Raw genomic sequence first — 27,322 nt, forward strand, 5'->3', positions numbered from 1 at the left:
AATGAACAATCACTAGAATAATGATGTGTCTGCATAATTACTGGAATAATGCTGTGTCAGTATTATGTGACTAACCTAATGCGCATTGCACTTGGATACAATGTATGTAGCAAATTCTCCATTGTATACCCATGAGAAACGAACCTAATGTATTACAATGTGTATTTCAATGCATATTCCTTTGTTCCTGAGAAAGGGAAAGTATAAAACTGAAGTCTGAACCTGCCCTCGGGGTTCAGAATTGCTGGTTGCGGTTTGCTTCTGAACCTGCACAATAAATCTCTCTGCTAAAACCCTCTGGAATTCGTAAGAGTCTTTTCGTTTTCCACAAGACTATGAGGGAAACAAGTTTAGCCCATTCTTAACCCACCAGGGTTAAAAAGGCATTTCCTTCTTGGTCGCTCACCGGGGGTTGCCTCAAGGTCCTAAACTTGGCTAAGCTTTCACCCACATTGTACTGGATGGAAGTCGGGACTGCATTGACTGGGAACCAGGACAATAGAAGTTTGCTAGTGATAAATACTGGGAACAAGAAATTTCAGGCCAATGGAGATTTCTGCCAGGTAGCCCTATTATTGAGCTGTGAGAAAAGCTTCATGGATTATATGCCTGGAACTTTCATGTAACCTTCAGTAACAAAGAAGTGGACTGGCCTCCACAATGCTCTAAGGCCTGTGAGGCTATCAGAGTCTTTCCATTTGAAGCAACTTTCTTGTTTCTTAGGAACTCATTTGGGCTTAAAACAGGAAGAGGGGGCAGAAGGGCACTGCAGCTGGCTGGCGTGCCAATCTCTCTGTGCAGCAGGTCATCAAGTGAAAGCCTCTCTCTGATGTTTCTCATAAGATGTTTAATAACATTGTGGCCTAGTTTAAATCCCTGTCTTCTATCTATCTTTTGATTTCATTATCTTTCTGCAAGCTGGTCAACCTGCAGCAGTAATGTTCCTGGCATCTGACACTGTGAGCAGATTGCTTAGTGCATTTTGAATCTGGGATACTTATAGATATTTCTATCTGCCACAAAAAAAAAAAAAAGCTCTCACTTTAGCTACTATGAACCAGCATTTCCTAACCTTGGCCATTTTAAGATGGGTGGACTTCAACTCCCAGAATTCCCCAGCCAGCATGCTGGGATTTGAAGTCCACCCATCTTAAAATGGCCAAGATTAAGAAACTCTGCTCCGAATACTACAACTGTAGTTCTGAGTTGTTTAAAAAAGGAAGAGGATGAATTAATCATTAGACAAAGTATATTGAGACCATTTAATTTATGCCAAACGTTAACCCAATACTTAGTACACTAAATGGCACTGAAAGGAATAGCCAAGTGAGAAAAACAAAGCTGTAGTCATTAAAAGTTCAGAGAATGGCTCCAGGAATAACTATTCCAAAACTTAGAGCTGAGTAATTATTTTGTGGGATTCTGATTTCAGAATGTGGTGAGAATTCTTGAGATTTTCTTCCCAGTATCATCTTTCACAGGTCATGCTCCTTGGATCATTTTCTCTTTCTGTAAAGAACTAGGCAGAGACCTTGAGGGGATGATTATCATATGAACAACTCATCAGTTGGTGCTCAATTGCATGTACATTGCAAATGATTTGGCCCTTGGATTTGACCTTAGTCCAGCCATTGCATCTAAATAAAGAATTTAGATTTTAAATTATTTTCCCAAAGCACCAGATGTGTGGTTGGTGACTGGCTTAAAGTATGAGAATGACCCTGAGGAAAGAGTATGTCTCACTCTGACAGCGAAAAGATCTGCCATATGGACATGTCCTTCATCTTTCTCTGTGATGACACACAACTCAAAACGAACGTTCTGATCACCCTCACCTCCATCCACCCCTGGAGAATCATATGGCTCCCCCACAAATGATATACTGAAGGTCTTTGCCGGTTTAATATGAATGTTGACCTCCTGCCAGTTGTCTTTTGATGTTCTTTCTTTCTTTCTTTCTTTCTTTCTTTCTTTCTTTCTTTCATCCAACTCAAACAATGTGACTCTAGGTGGTACATATAAGGGGAAAATGGGATCTTTCTTTCATATTATCATCATTCAGCTCAAACAAAGTGACTCTAGGTGGTACATAAAAGGGAAAAGTGGGATCTTTCTTTCATATTATCATCCAACTCAAACAATGTGACTCTAGGTGGTACATAAAAGGGAAAAGTGGGAAACTCAAAGTAACAGTACAGTGCGAAACAAATATATCATAAAGAGTGAATACAATTGAATTTATTGTAAGGTAGTCCTTGCTTATGACCAGTAGCTTAGTACCTTGGTGATCAGTCAAACTTACAATGGTTTTTGCATTCACCTAATGATTGCAGCAGCCACTTTATAACCATTACATTCATTTAATGATTGCTGAAAAAAGGTTGTAAAATTGGGTTGGTAATGTGCCTGATATGTATGGCCGTCATGACTGTAATGGGCAGGCCCCATTAAGTCAAGGACTACAGTGTGGGATTCAGCCATGTCGCATCGGTTCTGTAGAACCAGTAACTAATTTTTTGTTGACTTCAGTGAACCGGCTGATGAACTAACCCTTTTTCGCAAGGCCCAGAACGGACCATTGGAAGTGGGTGGACGCCACTTCCAGAAGTCTGTTCTGAGCCAGGGAGGCCTCCCAGACCCAGAACGGCCCACTGGAAGTGTGAGGATGCCACTTCCGGAAGTCTGTTCTAGGCCTGGGAGGCCTCCCCCAGGCCTCCGAGGCTCAGAACGGACTTCCGGAAGTGGCGTCCAAGCAGAGAACTGGTTGTTCAGGTATTTGAATCCCACCACTGAAGGACTACCTTCAATTCCTAAGAATCGAGACTCTACTTCTATTTTTTTTGTCCCAGTTTTATTATTATGGATTCTCAATTTAATTGAATAATAATACTGTCTATGCCGGCATATAACGCAACCCGGCATATAAGACGACCCCCATCTTCAGCGCCGAGTTGCATGCCTAGAACGTCGTCTTATACGCCGGAAACAACCAGTATTTCTGGCATATAAGGTGACTCGACGTATAAGACGACCCCCGTCTTCGGTGCCGATTTTAACCCTTGCGAAAGTCATCTTATACACCGGCATATATGGTAATAACTCACCTGTTATTGAAAAACTATTAGAGAGCAAGCTTATGGGGAAAAAAGGGATGCTTCTTCCATCAGCCAGCTGGCTCTTCTGAACAAATTTTTCCATTGAAACTTCCTAAGAAATGTTGAAGCCTGGCAGGAAAGAAAAGAGAACAAGAATTTGGTGGACTCTGTTTATATAAGCAGGAAAATCAAGTCAAGAGTTTTTAATGTGATCAAAAGGATTAAAATTAGATTTGGTGGTAAGTGGCTTATAGAAGTGGAGAGACTCATGCCTATTGTAAGTCAAACTTAGTAGAAAATGACTGGAGGGATAAAGATCACCTTGCCTGCATTATTTCTCTGCATAGAAAAATTCTGCAAATAAAAAGTGCAGCTTCCCACTTAGATGGCTTCTAAGCATAGTAGATAAAGAAATTATAGATGTTGGCTGCTCTCTAACTATGGAAAAGGTGAACTTTCTTGGAAGCTCTTGGTTGCCAAAATCTGTCTTTCTAGTCTTAGATATAATACTAAAGAGTCATTTTACAATGCAGTTTTGCAGGCAAACTCTAACCACAGCCAGGAGTTCGATCCTGACTGGCTCAAGGTTTGACTCAGCCTTTTGAGGTCAGTAAAATGGTTGTTGGGGGCAATATGCTGACCTTTGTAAACTGCTCAGAAAGTGCTGTAAACCACTGTGGAGCGGTGTATAAGTCTAAGTGTTGTTGCTATTGCTATAGCTCCCAAACTGTACTCCTTGGGTTGATGAGGTCTCCCAAATGTTTACTATAGTCTCTTTTCATTCTTCAATCAAGAGATAATGTTGTATCTGTATTACATTACTGTACTGTACAATACTACTACCGTATTACTCATCTTCATCCTGAGAAAATTACTGGCTATAGCTAGGCCGTACATGTTATTTATTACATCACTTTTCGCTCAACAAGAACAAACTTCTAGGCTGGCTGAGTGGTTAGGACTGCCTCAAATTCACGCAGTGACCCCATGGCTATGATTGGAATGGAACCTGGGTCTTCACTATTTAATTCAATACTTTAACCACTCTTCCACACTGCCACTCAGGATGGAAGTATTTATTAGACCAATTTAGTAGGTACAAAAAGAAATGTGCAGCAAGCTTTCAAGATCTCCAGATTTCTTCATCAGCAAGAAGCAGATAGTGCTGGGTTTTCCAAACTGTGAGGTGTACCTCCCTTGGGGAAGAGTCCAGGGAGGTGTGAAGGCCTTTTAGTTCTATTGTTGCAATACATCTTGCTTTCCCAAAGTTTCATTGTGTTGTTTTCATTGTTCATTTATAGAATAGAATAGAGCTGGAAGGGACCTTAGAGGTCTTCTAGTCCAGCCCCCCGCTCAAGCAGGAAAACCTATACAAGTGATGGCAAACCTTTTAGAGACCAAGTGCCCAAAACTAGCCCCACCCTGCTCCCCCACCCACCCCTGCTCTGCCCTCATTCCGCCTGCTCCGACCCCACCCTGCCCCCACCCACCCACCCGCAGTGCTACTTACCACCTCCATGGCCTGCTGCAGATCGCCCACGTGGCCCATGGCAGTCATGCCCTCTGTCCACGCCCCGCAGCATCAACTGCACATGATGGGGCGTGAGGGCAGAGTCTTGTCTCTGCTGCCTGGCTGCCATGTCCTTGGCTGTGCTGTTCCACGTGGGCTGCGCTTTGGGGTGACTCTCCTTCAGGGAGCTGCTGGTGAGGAGGGGGTCCCAGGGGGAGGTGGGGCTGGGGCGACGGCGCGTGTGCCCACAGAGAGGGCTCTGAGTGCTGCCTCTGGCACGCATGCCATAGGTTCGCCACCACTGACCTATACCATCTCAGACAATGTTCATTCCAGTGTTTGGATTTTAGGCATGTTGTGTATATTAAGATAATATAAATGGAGGTGTGATGGCAAAATGTTTAGAAATCCCTGCTAAGAGAATAAAGAGTTGATGGGAAATGCTGATTTGATTCCGAAGTTATGGGATCTGTATGGTGGCAGGATACCAAGCAAATATTCAAGCTACTTAGCACTATGATAGTTTCAGATCATACTCTGGATAACTCCCTATTGGATGTTTTTTTATGTATAGCCTAGGTTTAATCTACCTTGCCAATATCTTTTCTTCTTCTATATCCCCATGATGTTACTTTCATTTCACATCCAGCTCATGAATGAGGCTGGCTTAAGTCATCCTTATCCATGTTAATATGTGTTTTTCCCATTCAGCTGATCACATCCAGCAACAACTACCAAGTGAATAAAAACCTGTCATGCTTCACCGCATTGCAGGCAAAACTAGATGACCAATGGCCAGGGGAATGAGAGGAACACATCCTGATTTTTACGATTGACATGGGCATAATAACCCTAGCCAGCAATGGAATCCATTGCCATTCTACTGCAGCCTCAATGTACTGTACGTGCTTGTTTAGCATATTTCCTTCTTGCAACAATTAAAAAAAAAGACTCTTGGCAGCTTACCTAGAATAAATAATACAGGTAGAACACCTGGGATACAATCTAAAGCCCAGCTGTCACAAATAAAAGACAATAAGGCTAAAGAGCTGGGGACAAGAGCCATACAGTACTTTGGATCTTGAACAAGAAATGTTTGGAGAGGGCAGAGGGATGCAGGTGGCACCCATCAGCCAATTTTTAAACTCTTTTCCCTGAATGGCAGCTCCCAGCAAGAGGGGAGGGAGCAGATCATGGGAGAAGAAGAGCTGTCAACTGGCAGTAGGGGAGTGCCCTGCACACTCTAAAACATCTTTTCTCCCAGGGCTGGCAGGTTGTCCAAATTGTTCAATAGCGATACAGCACACAGCCTACAAGATCCTCAGTGCTTTAATTCCATGGCTTGCTTGCTCTCTGAAAAAAAAAATACTCAATGAAACGATGCAGTGTCAATAGCAAGCCATCTCTGAAGAACTAAAAGTAGACTTGGTTGCCTATATAGAAAGAAAGGAGAAGTTCTTGATAAACTAGCATTCCCAGAAGCCACATCCCAAAAAATAATCAAGACCACAACATAGAGATACTGAAGAAACAAGTACTAATTCAGTGATGATGTACCTTTTAGAGACCGAGTGCCCAAAAACTGGCCTCGCCCCCGCTCCACCTCCCTACTCTGCCCCCGCTCTGCCCCCCATCCCCTGTCCTACCTGCCCACAGGACCACTCACCCCCTCCAGGGCCCACCGCAGATCGCCCAGGCAGCCCAGCAGCGCTATGGTGGCCACACCCTCTGCCCGTGTTCTGCAGCATCAACTGCATGAAGGGGTGTGAGGGCGGAGTCTTGTCTACGCTGCCTGGCTGCCATGTCCTTGGCTGCACTGCTCCGTGTGGGCCACGCTCAGGGCGACTCTCCTTCAGGAGGGCTGCTGGAGAGGAGGGGGTCGCAGGGGGAGGCAAGGCTGGGGCAACGACACGTGTGCCCACAGAGAGGGCTCCGAGTGCTGCCTCTGGCACCCGTGCCATAGGTTCGCCACCACTGTACTAATTAAAGTTTATTATCTGACTCCATGTACAAAGCTAATTGACTCCCGTATGCTTTCACCAGTTTTTCTCTCTCACTCAAACAATTCATCCAAGTACGCGTACAATTTGCTATCCCTTCTTCCAGAGGAGGTGCTGGAGGAGGAGACAGCTAAAGGACAGCCGCATTAATATGCCTCTCTGCCTCAAAACCATCTGATGCAATATTCTGTTAGTCAGAGCCTCTTTTCCAGAAGATTGGTTTCTATTTTACTGTAATTAAATCATTTTTCTTCTCGTGAACCTTTGAGTTCTGGTTAGGTTGTATATCTTGAGCAAAGGCTATTAGCACCCTGTAGCGCTTAGTTTATGCACAAGAGTTTACGATAAACAGAGGAGTGTGCTCATATTTCCTGTGAATGAAGTATCCAGGTATGCATTATTTAAACTTTTCTGGAATATCTTCTCCCCATCAAAGTTTCATTTGTGTTTATATATAGAGGAGTGGAAAGCAATGATCTATCATATGTCCATATTCCGAAAGAAAAAAATGGACTTAACAATATAAGTGGAAGTGCCTTGGGCAAAATTATGCTCTGTCCAAAATTATTACTCTGAGCTCTACCAGTCTTGATTCTGCCTATGAGTTTGGATGTCATTCAGTCTCTAACAGAAGTAATAGCAAGACAATCTAGGTTGCACTGATTATTAAGCAAGATCCAAGTCTAAGGTCAAAATGCATAGTGCTAAAAATAGATTTCAAATGTGCCCCACAAAATAGGCTTTTTGCCCCACCCTTTTTTTTCACAGACCCCCACCTAAGCCTCATAGAAGATTCCCAGGATCTGTTTTGCTCACTGATAAAGATCTTTACTCAAAGGTTATACGAGTAAATTTTGGTCCTGATTTTGGGTCCTGCTAAGACTGAGTAGCCACATCTAGTGGAGCAGCCTTATAACAGCGGTTCTCAACCTATGGGTCGCGACCCCATTTGGGGTCGATCGACCATTTTTCGGGGGTTGCCAAAGAAGGCAATCCGCCATTTTCTGCACTCGGGGGGGGGCGCCGCGCATGTGCGCTGCGCATGTGGGCGGGGGCGCCCATGCACAGCCCCGCCCCCATGCGCGCGACGCTGCACATGCACAGAACGTTTGTGTGACGGGGGTCGCCGTCACACAAACGTTGAGAACCACTGCTTTATAACCTCTAGAAAGGCATGGGGAGAGTTTTGCCATGAAGCAGCAGAAAAAGCTACAACTGTTTTGCTTTTTCTCCTGCTTCAGAATGCAGCTCCTTATGGTCTCTGCTGCTCAAGGTGTGACAGCAAAGTTTGCTATCTAAACCAGGGATCAACTTGGAGACCTAATGTGTAGAGCATGAGAATGCAGTTTCAAAGAGCTTGAGTCACCTCTCATCCAAAGGAGATTAGTGCTAGAAGATTGAGCCCAGAACCAGAGGGGATAAATGACCACATCAGCCTTATGTAACTAGAAGGTGCCAAGCTGATCTCGCCTCCAGGGAACACATGGCTGTGACATTCACAGAACAGTCAGTCAAGCAAGTGAGATTGTATCCAAGGCAAAATTGCTACCATTTGTTGGATCCTTGTGGGGGGGAAAAAATGCTGTTTTTACTTCTGGAACAACTAATGCCAACTTGAAGGGATAGACTGAGGATGAGATGAAGACATCTTCATGAGGGCATGCCAGAAAAGGGGGAAAAAAGAGGTCATGCACATTTGTGCTGTGAGTAGTGCATGGGGAATGGGCCAAAGACAAAAAGAAGATCTGCCATGGTGAGATGATGTCCATTTGCCCTCTTCTGATCACTTGCTTATTCTCTCCACAGGGCTTTCTTCAAGGCAAGGAGGAAGGCAGGAGAGCTAAGAAGATCTTGGGGCTGAGGCAAAGTTAACCCGATTTTACTCTAGCAAATGCATTTGGACTGCACTCCTTGTCTTTTGCTGGCATGGCAAATCAGATAAGAGCTGAGCTTGCATTCTGATGATCATCAATACACAAACTGTATTCAGCTCCCTGCTTTCCATTGGAGCATGCCCCTCCCTTCCTGCTTTTCTCTGCAAGACTATCAGTAAAACGCCATTCAAATCTATGGTCTCAGACCTCAGGGCAATAATTAGGGAGGATTAATTTAAAAAGAAAGGAGGAGCACTTAACCTTGAGGGAAGTAACTAACTTTGTCACCTCTCACACTGTGCCAGTGTGACAAACAACTGGTTTGGGGCAAGGCCGTATCCTTATTCAGTCAATGGGAAATTGATTTCTTTTTAATGGCTTGCACGCTTTTGTGTATTACTGTTATTTGTCCTTTTTTTTCTGTTGCTAGTCATATAACTACGGCACTCAAGAGTCTGTCTGACACAAAACTCAATTATAGCCTTAACACTGCCACGGTATATGTAATGCTTCCTTCTTGAAACTTCAATAAAATTGAGATGCTGAAACCAGAATGACCCAAGTGACACAACTATCTGAGGCAACGAATGTGATTGCTCATCTTGAATTACCATAATGTTCAGCATCCAAGGAATACCAGGCCCATGTAGCATTCAATCTAGATATGTTTTCTGGTGTTGTATTCTTAACATGCTACACTTTTTCTGTAAATAATACCAAATAGGCAAATTTAATCTTGTGGAAAAAACAAATACAAGCAGGTCCCGCTTCTAGACTTGGTCTCCATTGGAGTGGGGAATCAATGGCCCTGAAAATTAAAAATCTCAGCATTTCTCATTACTAAGCCATACTGAGTCAAATACATCTTAAAGGCTGAACTTTTTCCTTCTCTGTTTTATACTGAGCATTGGTGTGGCAACTGGGGCTGCACCTCTCCTGCCTGACTTCATCAATAAGCAAGAAGTGATCACCTAGAACTATGTTCAACTGAAACACCTGTTGATTATCTTAATCACAATTAATAGAACGGTCCCAATCTCCTGAATGTACATAACACACTCAGCCAGAAATTAACCGCTATGTGCTAAGTTTTTATGACACACGGGTTTAAGCATAGTTGACTAGCATGCAATGAACACCACCTCTGAATTAAGTAGCATTAATGAACAAGTTTGACTTTTCGAATGAAAAATGCCGCTGAAATGTTTATTTATGTTTCGGGCGAATCCCCAATGCTGCTGCACAGAATCTAGCCACCTGTGCCGTGATTGCTGCCTGCTCATCCTTAAGCAGCCACTGGAGATAAATACTTTCCAAATGACCATGATACCTATCAATTATGGGGAGGATATGGTTTTTTCGAATAGCTCTATAGAAGGAATATCGAAGGAGTATGTTTCCAATGGTCTCCACCTCTCCTAAGCCACAGGAGCAGAGTCTTTCAGCCAATGGTGTCTTTTTATACTTGCCGTACAGGATGGAAACGCATGGCACCGTGCAAGCGAGAATGCTTTCCGGTGGTTTACTGATTCCAACTGACTAAGATACCTGGCAGGTGTAACCACGTATCTAATAGAGTCTGGAGCCAGAAACAGTGGAGCTATACCTAGGTCCACTTGCCTCTCGATGTCCTCTACCCTTTGACGCAAGGTTTGTTTTGCTTGGTCGTAGTCCAATTTGAGAATTGAGGCTGACGAGAAACCTAAATGCCACTGAAAAAAGTGACTTACATCCAGTAGTTGCACTTATGGCAGTTGAAGCATCCCAGCCTTCTCATGATCAGAATTCAACCAGAATGGCAACCAGAATGTATTTATGACCGTTGCAGCATCCTGGGGTCACGTGATCACCATGTGTGACTGTCCCAGCTGGCTTCTAACAAGCTAAGTCAATGGGGGAAGCTGGATTCACTTAATAACCACATGATCCACTTAACAACTGTGTGGGGGGAAGGTCATAAAATCAGACATGACTCACTTAGTAACTGCCATGCTTAGCAGTTGTGATCCCAATTGTGGTTGTAAGTTGAGGACTTAAGTATGATTTCATTGTCTTGACTTTTGTATTATGATTTTATTCTCCCTACTGAAAGAGAAAAAAAAGGCACAGATACGTATCGATTAAAAGGCAGAGAAGTCCATTTTTAATTAATTTGTGGAGTCCTTGATGTTCTCTGATTCAACTCTGAGCTACATATATTCTCTTCTATTGGGATAAATAGTTTGTGGTCAGTACAGAGACAAATATCAAAAAATCCAAATAAAATCTTCTTATGGTAATTAAAGTTGAAGGTAAGCTTTTTCCGGGTGAATAAACAGAATTAGCTGAAGCACTTGGAAAAATCAAAAGACTCTGCACTGAATCTTAAGACATTACTCAAGTGACAGAAAAGTGACAAAGAAGAGCCAGATGAAACGTATTGAGGAACAAAGCCAATCATTTTATTTTTCTCGGGGACTCTGAGAGGACAGTTGTGGAATGTATTTGAAGGAATATATCTTCTGTCCATAATATTCTGTACAGGCATTTACAATCATAATTGTGCACACAACTTCTGTTGCTAAGCAAGTCACTGTAGCTGATTAAAACTATCTGGCTCCTTCCTTTGTTCAGATGTGGAATTGCTGGATCCAGTTGTGAAATAAAATTTCTCATCTTGCTAGTCAGACGCCTGATATCAGAAATAAGTACGCCATTCAATCAGATCTAAGAACAATTGGTCTAACTAAAGAATCTGGTTTTCAGTCTTTGACCCCTTTAGAACAACAAGTCTTTTGTTTTCAGGTTAGAAGAATTAGCCCATCAGGAAACCAAGATGCTCTCTGCCAGACTATTCAGTGCAATGATCTCTCTATATCAGTGGTTCTCAACCTTTTTAATGCCACGACCCCCAACCGGTCGTAAGTCGAGGACTACTCAACTGGTCGTAAGTTGAGGACTACTCAACTGGTGCAGCACCATTTGCAGAATGGGACTTTTGGCAGGCTCAGCAGGGCAGAGACAGCCTGGACAATTCCTATTGGCTTTTGAAAGCCAATAGAATTAGACTCTGTTCAAGAGAGCCTATTCTATTGGCTTTCAAAAGCCAATAGAATAAAAGGGAGTAGCACAGCTAAGGAAAAGGGGGGGAAAAATGGCGGACTGCGTTGTTTGGCGACCCCCGTGAAATGGTCGTTTGACCCCAAATGGGGTCCCGACCCACAGGTTGAGAACCACTGCTCTATATAGTCTGACGCTTACAATCTATTCAAGCAAGTAATACAGAAATAATAAAATTGTTCTCACATGCATGTTTTATTCCTCTTTCCTCCTCCTTTCCCTTTTCCAAACAAGTCTTTTCTATTTGGATACGTGGCTGCAATCACTGAAAAAAAAAGACATTTCTTCCCCCAAAAGTTCTCATTTCCAGGTCTGTGTACGCTAAGCATTGTGCTTTGGGGACTTCTACAAAATTGTAAGAATGCTCTAAATATCTTTCCCAAGCACTGACAGGGACCTTTGAAAGGATATTTTAAGCCCTTTTCTCCCCCTCCCCCAAACCTGCTCTTAAATGAGAAATCCCTAGCAAAACACCCTCAAACTTGTCACTGCACTGATTAGAGCTTGTAAAATTAACCTGATATTCAAAACATAAGAGATTGGGAACTTGACTTGAAACACTGTTCCCTCAATCTTGCCTATTTTGGTTCTTTCTTCTCCTGATGATGCCATTGGCCTAACCAATGACAGCCTACTGTAGCTTTTTCTAAAAAATAACTGAATACGTCTTGGAAAGAAGAAGTTGGTCTCTGGCGAAACAATACTCTTAACTCCCTGGATCCATAGTATTCCTAATATGAGAAGCTGAAAGAACACCAGTATCACTTCCTCCAAAGATTTGTGAAGGTATACAAGGTAGCATGTAAATGAAGTGATCCTTGTGACTGAGTCCCACTCCATGGAAAATGTGAAGGCATGCCTTTTACCCTTCTTTGTTGGCATTCCTAGTAATGGAGATACTTATGAATCCCCTTTTGTACAAATTTTCTTCTTGGATCTTAAGATTCTAGAAACATTTCCAACAGTTGAATTCGCAGTGTCAGCATTTGTGAAATAAAGTTTATAATGTACAACTCAAATGGGTTTTTTTTTCAAGACTCTATGCAGTTATGTTCTGAAGTATACCCATGTGTTTCCTGCAGGCAATAATTTTTAATACAATCCCAATGAAGATCTGAAGCCCTTTAAATGTGATTTTTTCCCCCACTCCTCCCCAGTAATGTATTAATAAAACAGCCCCAAGAATGATGCAAAATGGATATTCCTAGCTGGATGGAATTATATTATCTAACCAAGTAGAGGTTTTTTTGCTCACATCAGTTAGGTGCCATTGGTAAAAATTGATTGGAAGAAGTTGCATAAAATGAATAAATCTCACTCCGTGATTATTTGAATTATCTGTACACAAACTTATTCTAATTAGGTCTATGCCCAATTATATCAGGAAATCATGGTGGTGCAGTGGTTAGATATGTAGTATTACAGGCTGACTCTGCCGAGTACCAGTAGGTCAAAGTTGACTCATCCTTCCATTCTTCCAAGAACAGTAAAATGAGGAGCCAGATTGTTGGGGACAATATGCTGCCTCTGTAAAACGACTCAGAAAGGGCTGTAAAGCACTATGAAATGGTATATAAGTCTAAGCGCTCTTGCTATTGCTAAGTTTAAGATACTGTATTGAAAATCAGCCACTGAGAAGCTTTTGGACTATAGACGAGTGATTAATATTGAAGGTTAAAATAAAAATATTCACCTGAGGGAACAAAGAGTGAGCATGGCTTCTTTAAAGTTTAGACTTTCAGGAATATGAAACAGAACTAAGAATAAAAGTAGTTTATTTCCAATCACTACATTTTCTCAATGTTAATCTATTTTCACACTGTTTGTCTTAGCAAAGTATGTTCAGAGGAATGGACAATTTGCAGTCAGTCTTGAAAATGTGTTGTTTCTTTTGATTTTTTTAAAGAATTGCTCTGCAGTGGGAGACTTCACAATGTACAAAACAGGGGCTAAAAATCTGCATTTAGATGGAAATATCAAAGCAGCAATAAACACAAACTGATTTGCACCATTTCTTCCAGAAAGAAGTCATGTCATTTCACTTCCTCTTGAAACAGTGATGTGCAAATATCTCTTTCCAATTTGTGATTCAAGGGTAGTTGTTATATTTGCCTGCTTCAGACATTCTTGGACTTTGAAGGTTCTGTTATCTCTTGGTTAGGTAGATTTATTTACTGACTTATTTTATTCATTTTATACGGCCACCCACTCACTGGCAACTCTGGGTGGCTAACAACATTAAAAACAACTAAACAAATGCCAGGAAATGAAAAGGTTCACTCTCAATTTTTGTCTTACTACAAAGGATGGACACAAAAAGGGGGGGGGGAGAGACATAGTAGTTATGTACCTCAGTTTGTTAATAGCCTACACATCTGCACAACAGTTAATGCTTTCAAAATTGTTTCACACATACTTCTAATGGCTATAGCTCATTTTCAGTCAATCATCTATAATATCAGGCAATGGAACAGATTTTTGGTGGCTGAGCTCAAAAAAGTGCTGTAAGACCTTTTGTAGCTTTTTACAGGCTAATTCTTGTTTTGCTTATGCCCCGTCACATAGCAATATGTGAGCTTCAGCCTGCTAATTAAAAGCAGATTTCTGCTCCCTCCATCCAATTAGCTTAAAAAATTATAGGCATAGGTCCTATTTGCCAAGCAAAAAAGAGCAGCTGTGGAAATGCATTCTTACCTAGTACAGCTTAAATGAGGAATCAGATGTTTATGCTTAAACCAGCACTACAAATGGCATTCTGTGGCATACTTACAAATCTCATAGTATTCTTGTAAGGAGAAGGAGATATTCCAGTCACGTGCATGTTCCCACTGGGTGTGCATGTACATGATATCAGCAATCTGCTATTCCTAGTTAGAAAATGAAGTTAGATCAGTACTCCAGTCATTCTCAAGTTAGAAGTTTACAAGAACTGATGGAATATGGCAAGCAACAGAAGAAGAACCAGTCAAGGGTTTAACCAAGCTGTGCTGTGCCAAAAATTGGAAAAGGTCAATATGGAATTCCAAAAAATTAGTGTTAACAGAGTGTCCTTCCTCTATAACAGATTCAGGCATTCAAGTCACAGGCATTGCTTTGCTTTACTTCCATAGAGTTCTCATTTCAACATGGTAGGCAGAAAGATTTGATTCTGGACTTGCTGCTAACTTTCTGATCTTTTGTGACCAAGAAGCATATTTTTTTGAGAGCAGGGGAAATGTTCAAATTTGGTAGTCTGCAACAGTACAGTCCATAGATATGTGCATCTTCTGATCCTGCTTTAATTACAAAACTGTGTTCAGTTATACTAGACTTTTTATGGTTTTGTTCTGAAAAATTAAGGAGGTGGAGCAACATATGACAAGTGAATTCATACATTTATTCACTTTAGGAAATAAGAAAAAGGCAACATAGCACATCTTCCTTAATGGCATATTTTAGGTGTTTTATATGGTTGGTTAAACAAACCAAACAGAACTTAAATGTTAAAAAAATGATGCATCTCTTCTCCTGGGATTAGGAATAAGTGCCTAAACAGTTAGCTTTGACTAAGGGCCTTTCTCACTTGCTTCTAACCTGGTTGCAAATATACTTTGGTAACCTCCTTATTTTTCTATGTGCTCCTTACTTCATTCCTAGCACAAAAGTAAGACAACCTTAAGTCATCTTTAACTATTCCAGTATTAAATGAACGTTTTTCCTATAAAATGACAGCAACCCATGGGAGTTGCAAGGTCTGGAAAGCCTCATATGCATTGCACGCTATTCTCTGAGTGGGGCAGTTAGATGACCAGTAGGGAATGGAGCCAGTGTAGTGTCAGGGTGATCTGGGCATGATCCCTGCCCTGTGATCTAAGCCAGACTCCACTGTGTGCAGTGCTTTCTTGTTTCCCATCGTGAGGAAAAAATATTGCAGCTTGATGCAGCTCACCAAACAACAGATTGTGTGCGGGAGGGAGAGGCAAGCATGCTAACGCCAGGGGCCCAGCTCTCTCAAAATCTGGTTCTTGAGAGAGCTGGTTCTTCTACTTAATACAGTATTATTGCTCCTCCAACATCCAATGAGCTATCTCACAGACTGGTTAAGACAGCAGAATTACAAAACAGAAGATTTTTGTGCTCCAACCTCACAAAATTTCTAATAACAACTGAAGAAGGAGAGCAATGGGAATGGGGAAGAGGGAAAAAAAGCTCTTTTCAGATGTTCCTGCTTCTGCAAGTGCAACATTTTGATAGATGAATTTACAACAAATTAGCATGGCAGATGTCTAACCCTATCCATCCCTATATAATGCAAGGTCAGGAGGTTAGAAGAGATTGGCAGCAAATGTTAGCCTGGGCTGGGTGGACAACACTTGAAGTTGGCAGTGGGGAAAGACCTTAACTTTAAAGTGATGATGGGCTTTACTTTCAATAGGAATTGCCAGGAAGTGTCCACATGTTTATTAGGACATTCCAATTGTCTATAGCAGAGGTTCTCAACCTGTGGGTCGGGACCCCATTTGGGGTCGAACAACCATTTCACAGGGGTCGCCAAACAACGCAGTCTGCCATTTTTTCCCCCTTTTCCTTAGCTGTGCTACTCCTTTTATTCTATTGGCTTTTGAAAGCCAATAGAATAGACTCTCTTGAATAGAGTCTAATTCTATTGGCTTTCAAAAGTCAATAGGAATTGTCCAGGCTGTCTCTGCCCTGCTGAGCCCGCCAAAAGTCCCATTCTGCAAATGGTGCTGCACCAGTTGAGTAGTCCTCGACTTACGACTGGTTGAGTAGTCCTCGACTTACGATCGGTTGGGGGTCGCGGCATTAAAAAGTTTGAGAACCACTGGTCTACAGCTGGGTTTACAGTCAACAAAGCACTTACTTTAGTATTCTTTAGGTTGAGTTTTCTCAATTATTCAGTGTGTATCAGCAATAATGTCTCTGTCCCTTGGCCTTTTCTAAAGCCCACTTGAACATCTGGCATCTCTTTTTCCATGTAGGGCTCTAATATGCATTGGATCATCCCAAGCATTAGTGTCCTAGCACGTGAAATTAAGGATATTGTATGTTTACACAATCTGTTAAGGCTCTCTCTTTTGGATATTCCATATTTATCTTTTCCAATCTGTTGGCATAGCATAGCTTGTTGAAGATCTTGATTGATCCTTCTTCTGTTGCTTGCCATAGTTCAGTGGGTATTTCATCAGTTCCCATAACTTTTTAACTTAATAATGCCTGGAGTGCTGATCTCACTTTATCTTCTATTGGGAATAATAGAGTGCTGATATTATGAGGCAAATTGCTTGTTCGGTTGCAAAAAGAAGCAGGCATAAATATCATGTGTAATTTTCATTGCGACCCAAAGTAAGCATTTTTATCATGCATTTTAAAATATGAATTCTACACAGAACATTTAGGGATACACTTACCACTGGCATGTATTATAAAAAAAAAATGGATGTTCCTTGTTGGCTGCTTCCTTTTGCTGCTGACTAATCAACATTGGTAGGAAACAGAATATTAATAGCAATAACTAATAAGGTCAAGCAACAGAAACAAAAAAAATCCTTCCCATTGTGGGAGATGAAAATATAGCCCCCTCCTCATATAATAAGGTGAGGCTGGAGCAAACCTGAGACAGGCCCCACAAAGCTTTAACTTCAACTCTATATTGTTTCACAATGCGGACGTATTGTTTGTAATCTGCTGAGCTTTGTGCAATATGAAATTGCAAAGTAGGTAGTTTTGTGTATATTTGGAACAGGAGTATTGTAACTGTGGGAAAAGAGGAACTGAAAGTAACAGATGGATAGATGTTTCAGATGTACACAGGTGTATATGGAAACTACTGGTCAGTACGAAAGAACAAGGAACTGGTTTTGCAAGATAATGACTATCTGTGGGTCGTCGTTAGAAAAAAGATATAAAAATGTTGGCTCAAGACTAGCTCAGGGCCATTGGCCTATAGCTGTCCTTTGGAATTTGCTATGCCATATGGTCCTCATTGCAATGGGTTATTGATGTAAGTGATGTTGTGTTATTATGCTTGCTATGTTCCAAATTATTAGCAAAATAAACTCTGAATCTTAAAGTAAGAATTATTGTATTGTGTTGCTGTCTCTTACCTTTTTCATTGGGTTTTTCCATGACACATTATACTGCATAAAGTTTATGAAAAGCTCCAAATACCTTGGAGGGAAATAAGAAACAGAAGGAAAAGAGGAAACAAAGGGAAATGAAAGACAAAATGAATGAAGAGCCAGATTGGAGGGAAAATCAAGGAAGATGGTGGAGTTTAAGGGAAATTGTGGGAAGGGGAGAGGAGAAAGAGAATATGTTTCCAAGAAACAGTTAAATAAATTTTTGAAACAATCGATTCTTAAAATACTTTGAACAAATCATGTGAAGACGTAGCTCTTTGAAGAAGGACCTAATGGTGGAATGAAAGAGAAGAAGAGGATAACTAGCAGCAAGGGGGATGGAGTCAATCATATTGGTGATGGATGCACCTTGGAAGACCTGAAGGTCAGGCCCGGGGACACATCCTATTGAGAAAGTCTATCTATGTGGTCTTTAAGAGTCATCACCACCTTAATGGCACCTAACCAATTTTTGCACAGAAATATAGCCTACCTTATCTAACAAAATTGAGATATCAACAATATTGTATAACTCTATATTTAGTCTCTTGCCCCAAAGGCTCTAGCTCAGTGAGGGCAAACCTTTTAGAGACCGAGTGCCCAAAAATTGCCACTGCCTGCCCGCCCACAGGGCCACCCATTGCCTCCATGGCCCGCCACAGCAGATCACCCAAGCAGCCCAGCAGTGTCATGGCAGCCATGCCCTCTGCCCACGTACCACAGCATCACCTTGTCCCCACTGCCTGGCTGCCATGTCCTTGGCTATGCTGCTCCACATGGGCCGTGCCTGGGGGCAACTCTCCTCCAGGGGGACTGCTGGTGAGGAGGGGGCCACGGGGGGAAGTGGGGCTGGGGCGATGGCACATGTGCCCACAGAGAGGGCTCTGAGTGCCCCCTCTGGCATGCGTGCCATAGGTTCGCTACCACTGCTCTAGCTTTTAATATAAAAAAAAATGAGAGCAGAGGAGGAAAGGAATATATTTCCATTTATGTTTGTATTCTCTCTTGAGTTCTTGTTTCTTCTCTGAAGTATTATAAACTAATATAATAAAGTCTTCAAGAACCAAGCTTTAGAATTCTCACTGACTGTCTTCATTTATTAGCAAAGATACTCCCCCTCCTGTAACTGTCCGGCTTTAAAATCCTCAAAAAGATACTTACATTTGAAATTGTTTGTATTGGTAGACTGAAATATGGAATAAGAGACAAATTGGAGCAGACAGCTACTGCTGGCCCTTGCCCCTGCTTGCTTTTCTGCAGGATATGGATGAAAGGCCAGCTTTACATGCTTGTTTCTAGTTGCTCTAAGAAATACAGTATCTTAATATTTAAGGTTAAGCTTAAGTTCAGGAAGTTGGAAGAGAATGAAAAAGGAAGGTTAATCCTGCTGTCAATATCAAGACTACTTCATGAAGTTTTCAGAAGTTTTGAACTCACAGGAAATCCCCTTTCAGAACCATTGGGAAACAATGAAGTATATGCAGTGCTTATCATTTAGTATGTTCTGTAAGTATAAATATACTACCGGTATATGTATAACTTGGATATAAAATAGGTTTGGTGTATTAAACTGAAGAATTTTGTTTATTCAAGTAGTAATTGCATTTTTTCCTTAGTAATAATTATAAATGTAATACCGTAGTAATTATCAATGAATAAAGTTCCTTTAAAATGATTTTAATTTTCGTGGAATATAGACCAGTAGTTAGAATATGGCTAAGGGATATGGCAGTTCTTCATTCCTTTCCTGGATGAAATTTAATGCTTGAAAGCAGAGAAAGCTACTACCACTTCAGGAAAGCAAAGTCAGTTCTTTATTTTGGATTTTGTCCTCTACTGCATCAAAGATACACGAACGCTAGTGTTCTGTTTTAGAATCAGAGACATCGAAGCGAGGCAGGAATAACAAAACACAACTTCTTTATTGAGATCACAAACAGAACAGAACAGCAAACAAAATGGCGCTGGCCCTTTTATACTCCCTTTGCAGGGACAGCATCAGCCTATCAATGCAAGGCTAGTCTCCCACCTTGCACATGCTCACAAGGCTGGAGACAGCCTGTCTGGTCCCAGATAATCACATGGTCTGCCCGGGCCTTCTGCAGTCTCCTGAGCCTGCTGAGTCATTCAGCAGGCCCAGGACATAACAGCTAGAAAAAGCTGGGGTGAAGAACAAGTTCCAGGATTTGCCTGCACAGCCTGCTTACTGCCCTGCTGCAGTGCAAGGAAGCCCCACTAACTACTTGCCAAGGACAGGAATTCATAATGTCATCCTCTACTCATCTCTGGCCCAGCACAATGGCAGCTTCTGCCCATCTTTCCTGCTCCGTTGCAAAAATGCAGAGAGTTGCCTACTTTCTGCAGGACCCTTCATAGCAGCCAATCTGCAGGAAATCATTCTCAGCAAAGGTCCCCTTTCTGGCCCTACAAGCAATTCCATCAACAGACACATTGACTCCCAATGACCCTGACCTGATGTAACCTACCCATCACAAGACTCACTGATGACTCACACCTGACACATCACAAGACCTATCACAAGACCCTTACTTGACACACCCACACCTGAAACCCTTATAAACAGAAGAACACTGACACTGACATCCCTTAAACTCTGCTGAAGGTGTTACCTAGCCTGATAATGAAACATTCGGAAACCAACCCACAAGCTCGGAGAATGAACCTTCACTCTCAATTAAAAACATTTTAACCAACTTTTCCTCTAAACCAGTGGTTCTCAACCTTTTTTTTCTGGCGACCCTGGTCATAAGGACGCACCGCGCATGTGCGGCGGCGCCCATGTGCGGTGCGCATGTGCGGCGGTGCCCCATGCGTGGCGCACATGCACGGCGGCTCATGCGCGGCATGGCGCACATGCGCAGTGCTGCCAGCTGACAAAAAAATGGCGGATCGCGTTGTTTGGCGACCCCCGTGAAATGGTCGTTCGACCCCAAATGGGGTCGCGACCCACAGGTTGAGAAGCGTTGCTCTAAACTGTCAGTTAAATAGCAGAAGTATTAAATCAATCAAGAAAAACTACGAAGTATTGCTATAGCACTTATAAAAAGATTTAAAATGTTAAAGCAGCAACAGGATGGTGCTTTGAAAATCTTCTGAATTGGAGGGTCTGTATTAACTTCCAGGAGGTTGCTAATAAGGAAGATGTTAAAACTCTGGAATTATTTATTCTTTGCTTGTTTCCTCCTATTGACCACTATGTGCATTTAGAGCAGTGGTTCTCAAGCTTTCTAATGCCGCGACCCCATTATACAGTTCCCCATGTTATGGTGACCCCCAACCACTTATACATCACCGGGTGCCAGGGGCGTGGCCAAAGAAAAGGGGAAAAAAATGGCGGACAGCCTTGTTTGGCGACCCCTGTGAAATGGTCGTTCGACCCCAAATGGGGTCCCGACCCACAGGTTGAGAACCACTGATTTAGAGTAAAGAGGGCAAGCCAAGGACTCTCTTTGTCTTTGTTCTGCTTTCTCCTTTGGATGACTTCTGTTCCTAAGCTCTCCCCTCCACCATGCTTCTGCAGAAATCAATATGTCCTTTACTTCCCATGATGACCAAAAGATCAAGCATTCTGTCACAGCACTTATTATAATCAATATTCCTTTTCATTTGGACCGTATGCATATGTCTCCAGCTACTCCAGTACTTGTTTCTACTTACACCTTTGTGTTCTGCTGGTGAATGAACCAGAGAATACCAATCAGGGTTACTTCAACCCTATAGAAATGAGACGGGCCACCTTCAAAATAGGAATTGTATTTTAGTTCAGCAGGAATTTAGCTTAGGCTAAGGCCAGCACTGACCCACACCCTATTTCATTGATTATGTGCCATCAAGTTGTTGTTGACTCATAGCAACCATATAGACTTTTTTCATGATGATCTGTCCCTAGCCTTACCTTCAAGTCTTTCAGCTATGAACTCATTGTCACTAGAATTGAATCCATCCATCTTGCTGTCCTCTTCTCTTTCTTCTCCTTTTTTCATATTTCCCAATATTAGAGCCTTCCCCAGACAGCTAGATCTTCACATGATGTGTCTGAACAATAATTTGAACCTGATAAACCTGTTGCAACCCATTAAGATGGCCTTACAAATGATAGTGGAAGATTTCAGTTTTTATTCAGGTATATTTTACATAAAATGAAGGTAATATTTAGCTTGCGGGGGAAAAGGAGAAAATGGAAGTGAAGACGTTTTTGTAATACAATTACTGAAATAATCTATGTCTCAATAACCTTGAGTGGATAAGCCATATATAATAACTTCTTGGACAGAGGGCAAATTGAACACAGTAAGCAGCATGAATTTTAAAAAGCCTTTAATTTGTTTCCTGGTTGTTTAATAGTCAAAACAGTTTTTTTGTTTAGAGGGTTAACTTGTTCACATTATAAACTGTGAAGACAGCTGCCCAATAGGAAAAAAAAAAACCCACAAGGAGTGTTTGCTTCTAAATTGGAGGCGTGCATGATCCCCCTCCAGTCATCCTCCCCATAAAGATCTCCAAACTTGGTGTCCCAAAAATGCTAGATAGCAGACATGGTATCACAATGCAAACTTTGTCCTGTATGTCTGTAATAATAGTAATAATGATAATGATGATGATGGAAGGGTCCTTGAAGATCATCTAGTCCAATCCCCTGTTCAGGCAGAAAACCCTACACCATTTTGGACAAATGGCTGTCCAGTCTCTTCTAAAAACTTCCAGTGTTGGAGAATTCACCGCTTCTGGAGGCAGGTTGTTCCACTGGTTAATTGTTCTAACTGTCAGGAAGTTTCTCCTTAGTTCTAGGTTGCTTCTCTCCTTGATTTTGAAGCTATCAATTGTCACTGCTGATTCCCCTGGTATATATGCTAATAAGAAGTCAGCTGAAATAAATACATAGGCAAAAGAATGTAACTTTGTCTATCTTATTTAAATGGAGTTCTAAACAGGATAATTATTAATATTCTTAATATTTAACTTCCAGGATTTCTATTTTATTAAGCAGAATAATGAACAAGTAACCTCTGTTGAAATCACCGTGTGGTATCCTCAGCATTTTATGGTGGATGTCCTTACTTTAATAATTGTAGACCCAGGAAATTCAACTGATAGTCGATCACTTCATCAAAGATTAGTATGTAAGGCACTTAAAACTTATTGGAAAATGCTGCCAAGGAAATTATGGTCATTTTATATTCAGTATTCTTTGGAATGATTTTAAACCCTTTCCACGCTAAAATTGTCTGCTTTTTTATATAACATTGAAGCTGCCCATGCTGCTGGAGAAGCTGGTATAATACTGCTATAAACAAAATGTAAAGTTTCTGTCCAAATACAAATACTTATTGCCAAACAAAGCAGAGCATATAAAGATGGTAAATAATTTACAATAAAAAACTGCTAAAAAGAACAATATACCTCCATATAGTATACTGTATAGGGACTGAGGCTATCTTGAGAAAGGTTTATGTTGTGGAAGATGATATATTTATTTCATATACAGAAATTGCAACCTTCAGCATCTTCTCTCAAAAGAATGTTTCAGTGAATGTCCTATTTGTATAGGATTGCAATAGCGGATAGTTTTTGATGATATGGTAATTCTTGTTTACAAGCAAATTGCCCTCTCCAGTGCAAACAGAGAAACAGGCGAACAGATGTTATCTTTCGTTAACTGAAAAACTAATTTCCACTTAACAATTTTGTGAATTGTAACATTTTACCTGACTTTGCATGGCTTATTGCAATGTGTTAGAGAATTTTAATTTCTCTAATTGGTGAAAAATAAATCAGAAGCTCTTACAGTTGACTGCATTTAGCTGATTCAAATAACTTTATATTTATATAAAAATATTTACAATACCATTCTTCTTTACAGCAACATAGCTTAATTGAAGACTTCTTACAGAGACAGACCAGAGACAAAACCTTGAGACTGGAAATCCAGCTCCTAACTCAATACTCCTTTTGCACAGACACAGTAGGACTTTCTTCCCATTGACTGACTGAGTTACCACATGACTCTTCCTGTTCATGAATATTCCAACACAATGTTTCTTTATGTGACCAGGGTCATCCTTCTTTCATGTTTTGTTTTATTTTGGTTTTGGCAAAAATAAGCTACTATCTTTTTTATGAAACATCCGTGAGACTACAAGAGCCAAAGAATCCACTTTCCTAAAGTAAATTCAGATATGACGGCAAGTGTATTTATAGACATTAGCGTTTGTCACACTGTGACCTTGGGCTTACTCCAAATAAATCCAACCTCCAGGCCACTTACTAAATACATAATCCATTCATTACCCCAAAATTAGTAGCAAAGGAACAGTCAGGACTTCATTGCTACTATAAAATAGCACACTTAGCATACTTTAGATACCATACCCAACAAAGTAAAATGCAATTCCCCCAAAGAATGAGTACATGTCTTACCCATGTTTACCTGAAAACTTTTCAATATGTACTGTTATTTTGGGGGTACTAAGAATGAGACAGCTTTAAATTTCAGCTCAAAAGATTTTCAAGGAAATAATAGTTTGATGATTTGATCAAAATCTTTGTCCATGTTTCCTAAAGCTAAAACTTTTTGATCCATTAAAATGTGAGTTTCGTTTCTGAGATTATCAACTTTCCCAATGAATTATTTTGAAATACTTTTAAATTCTCTTTATGCCTCCCAAATGAAGATAACAGAACAGTAAAACATTCTGAATTCAACAAATACTTAGGCAAAATTGAAAAATTATAAGCAGCTAGAGATTCTGTACACACCTACCATGCAAATGTTTATTATATTTCAAATTTTATTTAATGGACCACCTATTTCTAATTATTTCTGCCTGGCCAATGAGATTGGGCAGAGAGGGTGTGTTTCAGGTTCATTTGACAAAACAGTACCATGTATCAGGACCCAGGAAGCACGTCTTCTTTGAGCAATGCTGCCCAGGAACAGCATCCCCCAGAGATTTGTATGGCTTTAACTCAGTGGTTCTCAACCTGTGGGTCGGGACCCCATTTGGGGTCGAACGACCATTTCACGGGGGTCGCCAAACAAGGCTGTCTGCCATTTTTCCCCCTTTTCTTTGGCCACGCCCCTGGCACCCGGTGATGTATAAGTGGTTGGGGGTCACCACAACATGGGGAACTGTATTATGGGGTCGCGGCATTAGAAAGGTTGAGAACCACTGCTTTAACTCTTAATGACTTTCAGAAAATCACTGAAAACCTGGCTCTTTTCACAGGTCTTGGGGCAGAGCAGTGGCTGAGTCTCTATAGGTTGTTTTACTGTTATTGAGAGTCTTTCTTCTGACTACTTACAATTTCTGTTTCTTAAATGTAAGCCACCCAGAGTCACCCAGGGTCAGTGGCCTTTAAACTGGATGGATGGATGGGATGGGACAGTATCTAAAATTAAAAAAAAAAATTAAAAATTTTAAAAATAAAATAAAAGATGACTTTGCATCTTTTCGGCTTTGCCACTGTTCTGTTCTGAGAAATCAGCGCTTGATGAATTAGAAACTTATTTCAGGGATTGAGGCACTGAGAAAATGCTCTGATTTGAGTTCTGTTAAGCAGCTGAAAGGAACAATGATTGTGCTCCCAGCGTTTTGAGGTTGGTGGCAGTAAAGGCAATTGCTGCTCGTCATAAAGCTTTTTTTTAAAGAAATGCAGAGCAGAAATGGTGTCTGGTTTTGGAATTGCCTGTTGTTATCATAAATATAGAAGAAATGTGTAGAGAGAAACTTTGTATTTTGTATGTCTTGTTTTGACAAGCAGTCGCAAAATGTGTATTTGTTTTGGCTACTAACAAATGTAAAGCAAAGAGTGCTAAAATATATTGGCATTATTTTAAGGAACACACACCAAAACTGAACATTGAGTGAACATCTCCAGCCTGAATTATCCTGAATATCCAGCCAGCATGAATTACTGGCCATGACAGCTGAGAATTCTGGAAGAGACATTCCTAACAACGTGGTCCCATGGTCTTCTGAAATTTTACTTTTAGATGATAAATTCAATTCAGTACCAAAATTATACAAATAGGCATATTTTAATGCTGTTAAATATCATTCAATATCACAGTAGTCCAAATCTATGCCCCAACCACTGCTGCTGAAGAGGATGAAATTGACCAGTTCTATGAAGCCCTACAGCACCTTATAGAATTAACACCAAAAAATGATGTCCTTATCATCATGGGGGATTGGAATGCTAAGGTAGGAAGCCAAAAGATAACCGGAATAACAGGCAAGTTTGGCCTTGGAGTACAAAATGAAGCAGGGCACAGGCTAATAGAATTTTGTCAAGAGAATACGATGGTCATAACAAACACTCTTTTCCAACAACCCAAGAGACGGCTCTACACATGGACATCACCAGACGGTCAACATAGAAATCAGATTGACTATGTGCTCTGCAGCCAAAGATGGAGAAGCTCTATACAGTCAGTAAAAACAAGACCAGGAGCTGACTGTGGCTCAGATCATGAGCTTCTCGTTGCAAAATTTAGGCTTAAATTGAAAAAAGTAGGGAAAAGCACTAGGCCACTCAGGTATGAACTAAATCATATTCCTGATGAATATACAGTAGAGGTGACAAATAGATTTAAGGAACTGGATCTGATAGACAGAGTGCCTGAAGAACTATGGATGGAAGTTCGCAACATTGTACAAGAGGTAGCAACTAAAACCATCCCAAAGAAAAAGAAATGCAAGAAAGCAAAATGGCTGTCTGAGGAAGCTTTGCAAATAGCTGAGGAAAGAAGGGAAGCGAAAGGCAAAGGAGAAAGAGAAAGATACACCCAATTGAATGCAGAATTCCAGAGAGTAGCTAGAAGAGATAAGAATGCCTTCTTAAATGAACAGTGCAAAGAAATAGAAGAAAACAACAGAATAGGGAGGACCAGAGATCTCTTCAAGAAAATTGGAGATATGAAGGGAACGTTTCATGCAAAGATGGGCATGATAAAGGACCAAAATGGCAGAGACCTAACAGAGGCAGAAGAGATTAAGAAGAGATGGCAAAATTACACAGAAGAACTATACAAGAATGAGCTTAACATCCCAGATAACCACAATGAGATGGTCACTGACCTCGAACCAGACATCCTAGAATGTGAAGTGAAATGGGCCTTAGAAAATCTGAGCAACAACAAAGCTAGTGGAGGTGACAGTATTCCAGCTGAGCTATTCAAAATCTTAAAAGACGATGCAGTAAAAGTGCTACACTCAATTTGCCAGCAAATTTGGAAAACTCAACAGTGGCCACAGGATTGGAAAAGGTCAGTTTACATTCCAATTCCAAAGAAAGGCAATGCCAAAGAATGTTCAAACTATTGAACCATTGCACTCATTTCACATGCTAGTAAAGTTATGCTTAAAATCCTACAAGCTAGACTCCAGCAGTATGTGGATCGAGAACTACCAGAAGTACAGGCAGGATTTCGAAGAGGCAGAGGAACTAGAGATCAAATTGCCAACATACGCTGGATCATGGAGAAAGCTAGGGAGTTCCAGAAAAACATCTACTTCTGCTTCATTGACTATGCAAAAGCCTTTGATTGTGTGGATCACAACAAATTGTGGCAAGTCCTTAAAGAGATGGGAGTACCAGACCA

At 41.1% G+C, this 27,322-nt stretch overlaps 1 protein-coding gene across 4 annotated transcripts in view; it reads left to right on the forward strand.

Annotated features, from left to right (window-relative positions):
• MEI4 (meiotic double-stranded break formation protein 4) overlaps window positions 1-9,034 on the forward strand; it is a 215,096-nt gene extending 206,062 nt beyond the window's left edge. For all 4 annotated transcript variants that reach the window (XM_039367093.1, XM_039367092.1, XM_039367089.1 and 1 more), the window contains one exon: window positions 8,412-9,034. The gene's annotated coding sequence lies outside the window, so the exon portion shown is untranslated. The remainder of the gene's footprint in view (window positions 1-8,411) is intronic.
• Window positions 9,035-27,322: the final 18,288 nt, after the last annotated feature.

Source organism: Crotalus tigris, unplaced genomic scaffold, assembly GCF_016545835.1.
Source record: "Crotalus tigris isolate CLP2741 ecotype Arizona unplaced genomic scaffold, ASM1654583v1 scf7180000020550.821452, whole genome shotgun sequence".
Classification (NCBI taxonomy): Eukaryota; Metazoa; Chordata; class Lepidosauria; order Squamata; family Viperidae; genus Crotalus; species Crotalus tigris.